The 15,621-nt window shown below is 37.4% G+C and overlaps 1 protein-coding gene across 1 annotated transcript in view; it reads left to right on the top strand.

Moving 5' to 3' along the window:
* The window catches only part of C2H8orf34 (chromosome 2 C8orf34 homolog), a 193,771-nt gene extending 185,901 nt beyond the window's left edge, over positions 1–7,870 (top strand). The window contains exon 15 of the mRNA XM_054057423.1: positions 7,842–7,870. The gene's annotated coding sequence lies outside the window, so the exon portion shown is untranslated. The remainder of the gene's footprint in view (positions 1–7,841) is intronic.
* Positions 7,871–15,621: the final 7,751 nt, after the last annotated feature.

The following is a 15,621-nucleotide window of genomic DNA, read 5'->3' as shown; positions in this document are numbered from 1 at the left end:
TCTGGGAAGAACAGTCTGAAGACTGGATTTTTTTTGTATTTTCTGAGTTTTTTCAGAATACAATTTGAATCAATCACCTCTTTCTTTTTTTTACTGTAATTTGTTTCCAAACCCCTGAATTTCCAGCACATTACTGAGCTAGAGTTTCATTTTCACTAGCCAGGATTGGAATAACGTCATAATTGTCTCTCTGTAGGTGACAGTTGACACCCTGCATTTATATATTAACATATTCTAAACCACAGTTAAAATACACTTTAAAAACTGATCTCATCATCTTGAGTTTAGCTCATTTTTCCCTCCCTTCACCATGCCCCCATTCCAATGGCGGATTGAAACCAGGCTTTCTGGATGCAGCCTTTTGAGATCTGAATTTGATCAGTGATAGAGCTCTGGAATGTCTGATTTGAAACAGAAAAGATTTATTATAATCAATTTTAGTGCATACAATGTCACACCATCCTGTTTTGCTAATTACCTACTGCCTCTTTTCTCTCCGACTACTCCACCCCACTTATACCGTATGGTAGAACAGTCTACTTGCAATCCCATAGCAAACAAGGGTGCTTTTTTAAGACAGTTTATTCATATATGTAACAATTATGATCAAAGAATATTTCACAAATTGAAATGAATCACATATTTAGTGTTGGCTCATGAGCAATAAATTTCTTGTAGGGAACCCTTTTAGACATTAGTAAAAGTTCAGAACTTAATTTCTCTTCAGTATATTTTTGGGGGATAGTAAATTATTTCATTCAGACTTCCTGGCTCTATGTGAGCTTTCCTTTTGGCACAAGTTTACTTAAAAATAAAAATACAGAACAAATAGCAACTGCATTTCATAAACTATTCTAATATTTCAAGTTGATTTTTAAAGCTATACCTAAACTGACTGAAAGAAAAAGCTTGGCGAGTGTATTAGATAAATTATCTGTGATGCTTTTAATTTGTAAGGGAGATTGTGGGACACTATTAAGCACAAAATTGTATTAGCAACTGGCAACTTAAAAACACATTTTCATTCCTGTTGACTTTCCTATGAACTGTTCACAGAGTAAATAAAAAGTGTATCAGTCAGTCAGTAAGTGAGCCTGTGAGGTTTTTCTTTTTCTTTCTTTAACATTATATATGTGCATCTAACATTTAGCCCAGTGGGAGCAGTTTGTTTATGGCAGAAATCTGTTTCAAAGGGCTTTTAAACATAGTATTTATCTCACATAGCGTGGATCTGTCTCGTTTTGCTGTCATAGAGATTCTTATGACACGCTCACAGCATAAAGATGAAACAAAACTCCTTTCCTGAAATATGGGAAAAATCCCACAAAATGTCTGTTGCTCAAAATTGATACTGGAAGAAAATCAGTTTACTGAGTAATAGATCACTTCAGAGAGTGCCAAAAAGCTGTGAAGTATTTGAGGGGTATGACCTTGCCATCCTCTTATTGTCCCAGAGGATGACAAAAGTAGAGAGAGTTAATTTCATGTGTGTTCCTTGTGCTGATATTTATTATCAGCACTGATAACGATCTTAATCTAAAAAAGAAAAAAATCCTTATAGTGCACCACATGCTCCAAGATGAGTTTCTAGTTTTGGCCAAACATTTCGGATTAGTTGCAACAAAAGGGAAATCTTTTAAAAGTTTGAGAAAGAATAGGCATGACAGCCTTAACAAAACACACTAGCTACTTCACAAGGTAAGCACACAAGGTGATGGAGCAAAATATGAGGCATGTTGGAGTGTAATGTAGAACCAAAATTTTTTAAATGGTCTTTTGGTTGTCCTTTAGAAATGGTCTTTGAGTAGGAAAATAAATGAGAATAGTTCAGGGAAGCTTTTGGCGTGGCTGAATTTACTGTTTAGTGAGGCTGATGATACAGTGAAGTCCCAGAAACTCCAGATGTTTTCAGGATACACTCACAAGGCAACTAAAAATGTGCTTATAGGCCATGTGGGCAGCCCAGGATCCTCAGAGTTGTTGCTTCGCCAGAAGTTTTCAGAGTATCCAGAAAGCTAGATTAAAGTAAGGAATCTGTGTTCTGTTTTCTACCAGTGGTGAGGTCCCACCTTTACAGGAACTTCTGCTATGAACAGGCCTTTGCCAGTGATTTTTTTTTCTGTCTAAATATAAGAAAGATAAGATTTCCTTTATCTTGGTAGGAGTCTTATTTTCTGGAGGAGTCATGAGACTCTCTGTCCCTTTCCATATCCAGAGGTGGCAGTCCTGTGAATTCATGTCCCAGAAACCCTGTAAAATCCTCAGATTTGTACTGTCAGACTTTGGAAGCAGAGGAGCACATAGACTGATATCTATCTCCAGAACACTGAGCCATGAAGGTTAGGAGCAGATTCTTTGACTGACAATTTGGTACTTTAAATGCATGCAGAGCTGAAACCAAGATAAACAGCTGAGTCTAATCAGCTGCTATCAGTTGGCAAATTTTATGTTTTATTTTCACATAATACAGTTTTCCCAATGCTGACACTGGAGGTTGTTTGCATGCACTGACAGCCTTAGCCATTGTGATTGTATTTGATTCTAGGACACACGAGTGAACTTTTCAGACCCTTTTCTGAATTTTTTGTATTTCAGTGTATGTGGGATCTACCATAACAGAATTAGAGGCAGGGACAGTTTTGAGAGGTTTTTAAGTTGTATTCAGAAGTTAAGTGTTCATTAGAAGATGATTACTCTTGTGGAATAAAATTGTGCCCCTTTTGTGACGACTCTGCTGTAATTGTTCTGCTAATTTTTGTTTTAATGATGGAAGTAAAATACTCAAGGGTAGACTGTTGGTTATTGAGCTTGTTACCTGAATGTTAGCTATGTATTAACATCAAGGGTGCATTAACATTAAGAGATAATGCCACTACTAGTTCACAAAATTAAATTACTTCTGTTTATTTACCTTCTAATTTATTTGAATTATGTCATCTATGCTGTTGCCTCTTGGTCTGTGCTTACTAATCTCAGTGCAACTCCTTCAGGTGTTTTAAATCACAGTGATGTAGCAGCACGTGTGATTAAGGCTATGTTTGGATGTATCTTAGTTGTTTTACCCACTGAAGGTGTAAATTACATCTGCTTAGGTCACAGAAGAAAGCATATTTAATCTGTTTCAGGTGGTTAATTTGTACAGAAAATTATAACCTCAGCTACCATAACCTCAAAATGCCACCTCTAGGATTTTCTTTCTAATTTGTCACTCTCCTCTCCTTCCACTTTGTGTCGATACGTCTATTAACTTCTGTGGTGGACACAACTGTCTACCTGCACCACCTATTCTCTGCTAGTTTATCCTATGTCTGACCTCCGTCTTGGCTAAGCCAGCCTTGCCAGACTCAGTAGCCATCATCTGCTGTCATTTACATTCATTTATGCATTCATAGGAAAACTCCAGTCAGGCATCCATCTATTCTGCTTAAATTGCTGCTGCTCTGCTGAAGTGTTCTTTACTAATCAGGCCTAGAAAGCTGGAGAGGAGCTATTCGTAAAGGCTTGCGGGGACAGGACCAGGGGAACGGGTATAAACTGGAGAGGAGCAAATTTAGACTGGACATAAGGAAGAATTTCTTCACCATGAGAGTGGTGAGACACTGGAGCAGGTTGCCGAGGGAAGTTGTAGATGCCCCATCCCTGGAGGTGTTCAAGGCCAGGTTGGATGGGGCCCTGGGCAACCTGATCTAGTGGGACGTCCCTGCCCATGGCGGAGGGGCTGGAACTGGATGATATTTAAGGTCCCTTCCAACCCAAACTATGCTATGAGACTATGATACTATGATACATCAGTCAAGAAATCCACGTTCTTCTAATTTCATCAGATATATAGGCATTCAAATCATGATTTTGATCCATCTCAGTTTATTCTGGCTAAGGAGCTACTATAGATTATTTTGCTGGCTGAAGTTGCCCATTATTCCCCCAAATTTATTTATATTTGCTTGAACAGCAGCAGAAGGGAAGCTGACTGGGTGGTGCTTGCATATCCTGAGTCACTGGAAGGTACTAGTGAGTGGCTGGGACACGTGGAAAACCTAGAAGTCTCTCTAGGGGAAAGTCTGGGGCTATGTGCAGAGCTTACTACAATAAGGCCCTTATCCTTGTTTGAAAGCTGTATGTTCTTCTCTAATACAGAAATAAACACAAAAAAAAAAAAAACCCTGCATCTTATATCTCATACTCTTCTGAGATGTTTTGTTTTTAATATATTAACATAAGAAGGCTTTGGCAAGAACTATTTTTCCGTGTTTTTCACTGTGAAAATTATTCTGAAATATTAATAAATCAATATTACGTATTTCTGAAGTACTATATAGATAAATTAAAGAAAATTCTATTTATGCAAGGGCTAATTGACAAGATGAAGGCAAAGACTATGACTGAGGTCCTTGTGCCTATCAGATACAAAGTGTGCTTGAATCAATTCCACGTAAACAAAGACATATGCACAGCTCAGCTCACCTACCTCTGCCTGACACACAAGCCCAGGTGGATTTATTCTCCAATATGTATGCCTCTTATTAATGCTATTAAAAATTATTGCTCCAAACAAGATGAAATTATGCCCTTAAGCTAGCAGTTTAACATTTATTTCCAGTCTTTTTTGTTGTTTTTTTTTTTGAAAAGTAGAAGAGAAATATCCCTCGTTTCCCAGGTGGACTAAAAGGGAACAATATAAACTTTATATTTTAGTGCTAAAAATGTAAACACAGATGAAATGTACTTCAGGGTTCATTTTGCCAAGGCTTTTCTTGGATGAATTCCATCAACATACTTATTGTAATTATTTTCCAAATGTTACCCATGTGATTCTCATTTGCTACATGTTTAATTCCATACCTTAAATTTGGGCACTCAGGTATTACTAAAGATGGCAGACACCTAAAGATTTGTAGGTTCAACCTGCATAATGGCCCCATAGTGGTCACGTAATGCTCATGTGCTCTTATATGAACTACATCAAGAAATTTTATGTGTGGATTCAGTCTTGTGTCTTTTGAAGCTAAAAGCAGATGTTATCCATGGCATGATACTTTATGTATGTAATTAATATTTAAAATCTACTCTTTTTAATTTATTTCTGGTATTCCACATACAAAAGCCTAAGGGTTTTCCTCAGAAGTAGCTAAAACAAGTCATTAAAGATCAAAGTAATTGCAGTATAATTCAGGCTACCATTGAATTATGTTATCCTCGTCATCTACTTCTCTTATTCCATCTACACTGAACATCAGCCACAAATAAACATTGCCTCCCAAATACAGGTTAAAGCCTAAAACTTGTCAGCTTAAACTCAGGATTATCAATCATAAAGGTTTAGCTTATACCAACAACAGTTTTGGAGATAATGCTCCTTTCAGTTGTCATTATTCTATGGCTAAATCACTTCATGGAGTTTAATACAAACTGCCAGAAGTAAAATGAAGAGTCTGTCCACTAAAATGTCTTCATCCTAAAGGAATGTGGCCTTTTTCCTTTTGCTTCCTCTCCTACTTTCAAAACATCTGGTTGTATCACAAGGGTGTTGACAGGTTATCTGGCGACTGGGGACTCTGTAATGCTGACACCAAGAAGACTTTCTTGCAGTTCCAAAACATCATTAAAATAATCCTAGAAAATGGCCCGCTCCACCCAAAATGCTAAATGCAAACTAACAGTATCCGTTCTAGGATAGATCTGAAGATAGAGTATGATTTCCCCTTGCGATGTTTAAATGTCTTGAGATACCTGTGGAGGTCTTGTAATTCCCTGAAAAATGTTCCATACAGCATTTTTTTGTTTTATAGATCATCAATTTGTGTCAGAATATCCTTTTAATTTTCTATTATAGAATATATTGCCCCATTTCTACTGATTGTAGAAAACAGAAAAAAGATGGATAAAATTCGTCAAAAAGCAACCATTTTCATCTCTATTGCCTACATTCCTTCCAGTGTAAGAGGCAGAGGGCAGACTTGCGTTTCTTTATTTTCTGTCCTCCTTGGCTTTACTTTATGCTTTAATTCCAAAAGTTATGAGACACAAGGTGGGTTATTCAAAACTATTTATTAGCTTGTTAAACCGAAATGCCTTTGCTCCTTGGCCAAGTTTTACAGGAACCCACAAAACATTGAAGTACCTCACAGGCAGTGCCCCACCTTTGTAGATGACATGAGCACAACGGGACTTGATTCTTCAATATATCTTTATACATATTTTTCTAACAAACACACATTCTTACATGTATTTTCTTTCACCTAATTCAGCCAAGTTATATGCAGTCATGATTTATGTCTCCCAAAGGATCTTAAGAATTTAGACTCTATAAGCCTGATCCTAAAGTCTTTACTCAGGCAAAATGCCTGACATAAACCAGAGGACATATAAGGCTTCATAGGACATTTGAATATATAGAAAAAACACCATTAACAAAAGCGATTACAGGTGTCAAAGCTGAACTTTGTTTCATATCTAAAAGTCTAGAAATGATAATCAAGATCCACTATAACTTACTCCACACATACAACTTTCACCATTTTCTTGATGAACTCTCTATTTCCAGAAAGGGCAATCTGCTCTATCATAACAGGCATTCATACACATACATGGGCATATATTTATGAGCATTTTAGCTTCGACCAGGAGAGTGAGCACTCCCGGGAAAACTCATCCCCTCTTGCTGTCAGTCTGCCTTGCAAAGTGCTCTCCCAGCACATGGACTGGCTGCCTTTTGGACTAAGCCGAGCCAGAAAATGTGTTCAAGGAGCTGCACCCCCCACTGCTCACTGGCATTTGTTCCACATGGCCAGAATACAGCTCATCTGAACCAGACCCCATTGCCACGAACACAGATAGTTTGGAAACCAGGTCCTTGGCGCCGGCCGTTTCGTTCTCCAGATCTGCTCATGTTGGGCTGTACGACTCGCCAGGGTAGATACAGCCACATATCATGTTCCTCATGATCCTATTACAAAGCAGACTGTAACTGCAGCCTCAGCAACTAATGCACACGTCTGCAGCACATCTGTGCAATGAAGAAGTCTGTGATATTTTTTTTTGGGGGGGGGGATGGTTTTTCTTTTTAAAAACTTCTATCAGGGAATCTTGATAGAAGATCTATGGTTTTCTGTTATTAAAAGTAATTTCATGAAAAGATCTGTTGCATCTATCTGCCCTGATCAGTCAATGTCTCGAGCTACCACGATTCTCAGTGCTTTATAGACCAATTATATGTTTGAAAATTCTTACCATTCTTATGGTGGTAATGTTCATTTTACTAAAAACAACACAGCTTAGGTTTGTCAGCTGATAAGTTTCAGTAACGTGTGTCAAAGGTGCAATCCCACAGTGGCTTGAGCTGATTGACATCCAGGCTGACTCTGCTAAGCTTGTATTCCCTCCTGCTTAGGCCACACAGACCTTTCTGCACAAAGGAACAGTTCAGGGAGCTCCCTCATTAAATGTTTGCAGTGGACTTGTTTTCAGCAAGTCAACTACCTGTGGCAGCTTGCTCTGCCATTCCTCAGCCACTCTGCTCTGGCAAGGATGGCAATGGAACAAGGACAAGAGTGGGGATGAAGCCTGCACTGCAGTAATGCAGACTTAAATTGGTTTATAGTACACTGGAACTGCGAGCAAATGAAGTGACACTAGTTAATAGCCATTGAGAACGTGGCCTGTACGATTTAAGTAAAAAATCTTATCTGGTACCTATTTCAGAAAGCATTCACTCCATCTTCTGTGTCAACTGGTACAGAATTAGGATTGAACAAATTAATGGAATGAATTGTGACACAGTTCCTAAAAAACACTCCACCCTTTTAATGGAATCTTGTCCATTCTTCATCTCTCTGTTACAGCCTCTTCCTGTGAAAGGAAAGGTCACATTTTATCATGACAAGAGAGGGCTAGGAAAAGGCAGAAAACCCACTTCATGTATTGTTTTGGAAGTTCCCTAAAGTGAAAAATAATATTCTTGTGGATGAAGATTCCACAGTGCCTTAAGGTACAATATTTTCTCTAATTATGATGCCTTTTATTTACTATCTATAATACTTTCGGTGTAGTAAGATTACAGACACATTAGTAAGGGTTTGCTGGGAGCTATAACAGTCAAATCTTTCCATAAATTATCGGTACAAAAAACCCAATCTTTTACTAGAAATTGACTTAACACTAACAAAATTGTCCTTATCTTAAGGAGTTAAATTGGTGTTCGAGCTCATATCATACACATTTCCCTGGGGCTTTAAATAGAATCTAAAAATACTCCTGATGGATATTTAAAGTAAATTGTGTCTCTCCCATAGCATAGAAACATTAGGTCTATGTCTGAATTAATGAAATAGATGTTTAAATAGATGAAATGGAAATTTCAATGGAAATACAAAACGACATTTTTAATAAAGGAGCATGTTAATTATATTCCAGGACTTGATTTATGGGTTCTTTTATTGATGTATTTCAAATAAAAGGCTATAAAATTGGAAGGCTGTGAAGAATTGCTGACATCACTTATTATGATTATTTGCTGTCTTGCACACTTTTATTGATGCCTTGATGCTCAGTAGCTCTAAGCTATCTACCATGCTGAAAACAAAAAATGATTCTTCCAGTTATTTTCAGTCTTCTTTAACCAAAGAGTGGTAGAGCCTTTTTTTTTAATGGCAGAAATGGATCTTTCTTAAGGATATTCAATATTTGTTAAGACATAAGATTTTAAAAGCAATTGAATACTTAATTAAGAATTAATCACAAAGTCTTACAATTAATTAATAAGTCAGATTGGAGAAAGTCGAACAGACTTGTTTTTTTATTGGGATTGACTTCTGGGTCTGAGGTGTATGCAGGTGATGATGCCAATACCTGAGTAATCAAAGTCAACAATAAACCAGCCCTTCAGTCATGAAGAAGGAAAAGTCCATTTCTCAAAGGGGTTACATTCAGGTGAATACTAATACCATCAGTGTAAATCTTGTGCACATTTAACGATAATATTTTCCTCACTATTCTAAATAAATTCTGTTTTGCAGATTACAGTAACCACCTGATTTACATTTACAGTCTGATTATAGGTGACATTTAGTTCTTATTATTCTTCTCATCACAACTGTTCCTGGTTTCTTTACATATGTTAACTTTACTGTAACCAAATGTATCAAACATAGACTGTACTTCTGTCAGCAAATGCACATTGGTATCAATAAAATCTCAATATTGCAGAGAATTTGTTAAAAAATTGTAACGTATTAGGGGAGATTTTCTCCCAAAAATGAAGAGATGCTCCATGAGCTAACATCCATAGCATACATAGGGAATGTAGATGACAATCACTGCTGAAACAATGCCAGAGTCTTTTTAACCTACTACAGTGGAAAAAGTAAAATCCTCCGACTTTTTAACCTTATAAGCTATCTTTCCCCAAATGTTTTATTAAGCACAACCAAATCTGGTTAATCCATATTACCTATTTTTCTAGGAACACCAAAACTACCTTGTAGGGTGCACTGCTGTTTTATTCTGTAACACTATATATCACGAATACAAACCTGTAAAGACAATTAAACAGAATCCTGCTCAAAGCAAAGTAGGTGCAAACTCAAAATAACATTTAAATTGAAACATAGAGGAATATATTAAAAAACGTTCACTGTCAAAATAAAAACAGAGTAGAAACCTATAGTTCTCCATATGTCACTCCTGACCTAAATATTTCTGTTCTCCCTTACAGTCATTCCAACAGTATGTTTTAGTCTATTGCAACACTGGTTAGACGTTTATTTTAAAAATTAAGAAATGTTCAGGAAATGACATAGTTTAGCCAGTGGCAAATAAGTGAAATTAAAAGTTGGCCTTTTGCCACTGGAAACAGAGACATACTCCTAATGTGTTGACTCAAAGCTCATAACATTTCTGGCAAATGACCCATGAAACATATTGTCAGATACATAGAGACTGTTACATCCAGAAAGCTACACTTCAGGAATCCTAAAATTGAAAGTGAAGCTCTCAGAAGCGGAGAATTTCTGGGGTTAAGACTGCCTAGGTAATATTAATTCAACCTGCTTCTAGAGGCTATAGTGTTCTTTAATTACATGATAATTGCAATAGCTATTAAGTGCATAGAGTGCAGTGTGCTTATGAGGGCAAGATCCAACTGTTAGTTCAGCTCTGGCTCGATGATTTCCATCCAATCAATTGCTGTTCTTCTCTATGGCCAGATGCTTGGACCTTGTGGGATCCCCTTGGCGACTTCCTTCTGAGAGAGTGAGGCGGGAGGCACACACCTCTCTGCATGGCTGGGCTTGGAGCCAAAAGTCACTGTGCCAACATAACCTGCAAAAAGAAATCCCAAGAGCAGGAGCTAGCCCTGCATCTATAGAGCTTTGGCTACCTGATTTATTGCATGACTCTGCTTGTGGCAACACTTGATGTATTTTTACAGAAGCTGAAAGGTGTCAGTGAATAAAAGAGGTTTTCAAGGAAACAAAGGACAATATCAGTACTACAAGAAGCTGAAATGACTGCAGTATTGAACTGGCCCTTATCTTTTATTCTGGCACAGAATTCTTCATATGAAGATGGTGGAATGCTATTAACTTTCTCATAGCTACCTAACGCCAAATGTAGCACCAGCTGCAAGAAATTGAAAGTGAACTTCTTTAGGAAAATCATACTTACTTGTGACATTTCACAACAGAGCTAACATTGGGACTGAACTCAAAGACCAGAATAAATACTTAATTTGTAGTTAATACATTGATCTGTGAAAAAATACAGAATAACTAGCCATGTAGCAACCATTTGCTATTCCATAAATTCATGAAGGAGGCTGCAGAAAAAGTGGACATTAGTGTCATTAGAGAAGGCCAAGATTAACATGTACAAGGAATTGATTTGTAACAACCTTAATTCTGAAGTTTATTACTTTCGAGGAGATTCTTTTTTTTTCTGGATTTTGTTTTGCGTATTCTTTTTAACACAACAAACTGAGGGATGGAGCAGGGGAGGAATGCTTGTCCACAACTGCAGGGCTAACAAGAAGATTAGAAACTTCAGAACTCAGCAAAGATCTCAGCCATGCAAGTTGTCCACGGTGGCAGTGGTAGGCTGTTACCTAGTGTGCAGCTACACATATTACTGCTGATTTTCACAGCGGTGGGTTTCATTGCACCACAGAGGGACTCAAAACTAATGTTTTTCTTCCCAAATTTCTGAAGGCAGTTATTTCACTGTAGGCATGTCCATTTCTTCTTCTCTGCCCCCTTCTGCTCCCTTCTACTTTGGCCCAGTTCTCCAACCTCTGATCCTGACTTCTCTCAACATACCTTTTTGTTCCTTGTCTCTCTTTTCCCTTGGATCAGGTCGTTTGGATAGGAGCTGGTCTTCTGTCTTAGTTCTGGAGTAACTGCACTTCCCAGGGAAGTGCATGCATATTTCAGGCTTCAGCTGACTATGCTAATCCGTAGCAATATGCCTTCTAGTGCTGTCTCCATCAACTTTGTAATTGCCACAGATTTTTGTAGGGAAATACCTACTGAGCAGATTCATGCCCCTGATCCAAGTGGCAAGGTTACTAGATTTCCTTTATGAGAGAACTGGAAGCATTTTTACACGGACAGTACCATTTTAACCTTATCACAGCTCCTGGAAATGGGGCCACCATTTAGGATGATATGCTCTAGAAGTACTCAGCCTGAAGCAAGCAAACAAGCATCAGCATGTATTTCAGCATGAACAACTGAAATACGGCAAAGTTCTGAGCAGCTCAAAAATAGAATTTTACTGGGGAAGAAAAAAAAAGGGAAATAAGGCATTTTCACCACTCACGTTTAGCATGTAGTAAGCTTGGAGATTCCAGTGAATTTATTCTGTATTTAGTTTAATATTTGTTTCAACATTTAACTATTTATTGATACTATGTGACAATGTTTATTTATTACAGTTATATTACTGGATTTAAATATCTAATCTTAAGGAAATTATGTATCTGAAAGGATCTATTCTTTCATATTAATGGACAATTCCTTTGTTTTAAAGCTTGTCTTTAAATGTCATTTCAGCGGGAGGTTATCCTATCATAAATTTCTGGATTATACAAAGATATGTATTTGAATAAATATACCATTCAAAATTTCATTTTATCATATAACATTATTAAATAAATAAGTTTGGTATTAAGAATAGTGATTGTTTTGTCTTTGTGTCTGTTTTAATGCTAAATTCTACCCTGTTACTTTGGAAACTCTGCTTTATTTAACATCAGGTGGCAGCTTCTAGAACAGAGGAAAAGGGGCAAGACAGATTTGATAAGATTCAAATTTACACTTGGATGCTTTCTACTTATGTGTGTACAGATCTGAATTCAGATGGCAAATAGATATCTTCATAAATTTTGGGTATCACAGGTTCACTTGCAGCCCAGTATTTGAAAATGCTGGAATCTCTGAAATAGAGTATAATGGGCCAAACCCTACCCCATTACACTGGAGTAAATCCAAAAAAATCAGTCAAGAAAACGAATATCTGAAGAAAAAAGACCTCGAACACAGACTTACCCTAATAAATTCACTCCAGATTCACATTAAAGAAAGCCTCAGTTGAGTATCTAGCTGTGAATGCAATTTAATGAATACAACTGTAATTCAAATTAGTCACAGGACTTAACAGGTAACTGTTGTGGTATTTGTGTCATACTCATATTATATTCCAAACATGACTTTCTTTTTCTGCTTCACCTCCAAATCTGTCCCAGATATAGAATACTTCAAACTTTGTATCCTATAAACCTACAGTTAGACCTCTCATAAACTGCAAGAAATTACATCAGTCTTCTATATACAACTCTTAAAGCTATTAAATGCCTACAGTATGCTGCACACAAGTGATAAAAGTATGTATGTGTGACACTATGTCTGGTAGGTAGTGGAAAAGGAGAGAGAGCTGTTGAAATACCCAATTCTGCTATTAAATAATGACTTGCTTATGAGACTCACTGACCTATTAAATACAAACATCTGGTTTAGGTGTTCAGGATCCAAATGAATTAGCCACCAAAGACTAACCAGGCATATCAGACCTCAGCCTACTCCCAAGAACCAAATCACCCAATATTTCACTTGTGGAAAAAGTTAATGTTTTGTTAAAGGTGGGGCTAGTCACATAAAAGTTGATTTTTCCAGTACTGACAATAAGGCTTTATTATTTCTGTTACTGTGTTCTTCAGCTGTGTTCTGTTTCTATCCTATTAAATCTACCACACAACTTAAGATTCCTCATGACTGTCTTTAGTCACACTGTGATCCTGTCCTATCTGATGATTTATAATAAAGTCTCTTTGGAACTGGGAAAGACTGAAACTCAGAACTGTGGAGAAAGATTTTTGTGTTATTGCTTAAACACAAAATGCAATTTTGTGTGAGTCTGTATTAAACAAGAACTTGTACATGGTGTAGAAGGAGCTGTGATAACTGGTAGTGCCAAAGATTTTAGTGGTGCTAATCTGGGATCCAATTACCTGTAATTATTCTATTTTTATGATAATAATGGGCCTGAGTCAGGCCACTTTTATGGCTTATTTTGGCCATGCCATGTAAGGTTCAGCGTTGTTCTTGGGGACAACTGCTCAAATCTCCATGCCTACTGATGGCCGAAGAGGAAGAAGCATTAATGGTCCTCCCTTTGCTCTTACCTTGTCTGATATCTACTTTCAACACATTGTTCTGTTGCTGCTCTACGGGTTCGCTGAGAGACAATTAGCCTTGCCTCTGGAAAGGCAGAAATCAGATCACTTGCTTTGTATTGCATAGTACAAAGAAGGAAGCGTGCCACTGCTGGGTGTTTGGCGCTTCATGAAATGATGTTGTCTCAGAAGCTTGAACTAAGCCTGCCTCCCTGGCAGGAGAAAAGCTGTGTCTGTGTGCAAACCAGGTGGCTGCAATTCCTGCCTAGCCATGCTCAGGTCTCAATTATCCAGTAACGCATCTGCATCTCCTACGGTCCTGAGTCCTTTAACTCAGGGGGAGAGATTGGGTTGTTCTAGTTAGAGTAAATGAGTTGGCAGCAGAAAAAGTCCTAGCAAAGCTGTTGTCTACAGCAGGTGAGCTGAATGGCTTTTTCTAACAGGAGGGGCTGTTGGACCCTGGCACTACCTGCAGAACATCTGCTAGGAGGCTGGCAGAGAGAGGTGCGAAGAGTTGGCTCTGTTCCTTCTTACCCAAATTTTGTCACATTCTTCTGTTAGTGAGCCAAATGTTGCTGAAAAAGAAGGAAATATGTTGTCTCATAGAGAAATGAACACCAGCAGGAAATTCCCAACACAGCTAAGCTCTCTTTTGCCTTGGTGAAGGAATGAAGAGCTGTGGACAAGGATGTGAGGATGGGTTATAGAGAACAGGTGGAAATACACTTTAGCAAACGCACGACATCTGCTCTCTTACCTATTCTTTAAGCAAGATATGCCTCACTAATGGCTGTACATAATTTTTCTCCCTCTCTCCTTTTTCTACTCCTTTTTATTATCTGCTGGCAGTGCTTTGTAAAGATGATCTATGTTCTCAGTAGTCTACAGATGAGCTGTTTGCAGAAAAGTGCAGGGAAAAGAGCAGTGTGTAAAAGATTAATTATCTTTTAATACCTCAATATTAGCTAGTCCTATCTTCTGTATACAGGTTTTATCCAATGTATTTCTGATAGTTTAGATAGTTGGCCTGCTGGGGCAGAAACTTCATTTTACTATGGCTTTTTAAGGCTACATTGAAAATGCAGAGAAAACAGATTACAGAGTGAAGGACAAAACCAAGACAAAGTGACAAATTTTTTATTTCACAAAGCGAGATTGCGCCATACTTCTTTGGAGACTTTAAATAAGTTTTTTGGTATTAAACTGACCAAATCTAGACTGTACTGCAAAATTTAGTATAAACGTATGATCATTTGTGTTGTCTGGAGCCATAGTTACAAAAGATTTAAATTAATCATAGTCAACTGTCATCAGTGGCAATTTTAAAAATAATCATATTTACAGACAGGAAAAAGTCTCAGATAAACACATTAATAACCATGTAACATTTCCTGCTGATGCTGTTCCTGTTTATTAGTTACTCTTCAGAAAGGTTAATTTGAAAATGCTAATAGGTGGCTTAGCACTGTGCCATCAAATGCTGTAGAGAATCCCCAGACATAGACTTGCAAAGCTAAGCTATCTTAGTAAACTAATTTAACAACTTACATTTAAATATTTTTAAGGACAGTGCAATAAACCTAAAAAATTCACATATTAGAGCTTTTTATCCTCCATTAATCTGTTTTCAATAGCTGACTGTTGTTTAACCAACATAAACAACTCTCTTATTAAATCACATTTAATTTTGGAACTTGAGTTAAAGCATTCCCACAATATTTGGTGCAGATGTTATAAAGTTGTAAAAATTTGTAAAACAGCCTGTTTTAAAGCTGGGTATTTTAGGCTTAGGAACAAGATGGGTAAACTGAACGAATGTTGAGCATAGTATAAATTGTCAAAACATTAGGCAACTGCTTTTAGCCTTATTTGCATTAGGGGTAAAGGTAACAAGTACCGGGACAACTGGGAATCTCCTTTATCACAGAAGATATCCTGTCATAGAATTTTGAAATATT

The sequence above is a fragment of the Cuculus canorus genome, chromosome 2 (assembly GCF_017976375.1).
Source record: "Cuculus canorus isolate bCucCan1 chromosome 2, bCucCan1.pri, whole genome shotgun sequence".
NCBI lineage: Eukaryota > Metazoa > Chordata > Aves > Cuculiformes > Cuculidae > Cuculus > Cuculus canorus.
The sequence above is the reverse complement of the archived record's forward strand: the minus strand, read 5'-3'. Positions and strand labels throughout refer to the sequence as shown.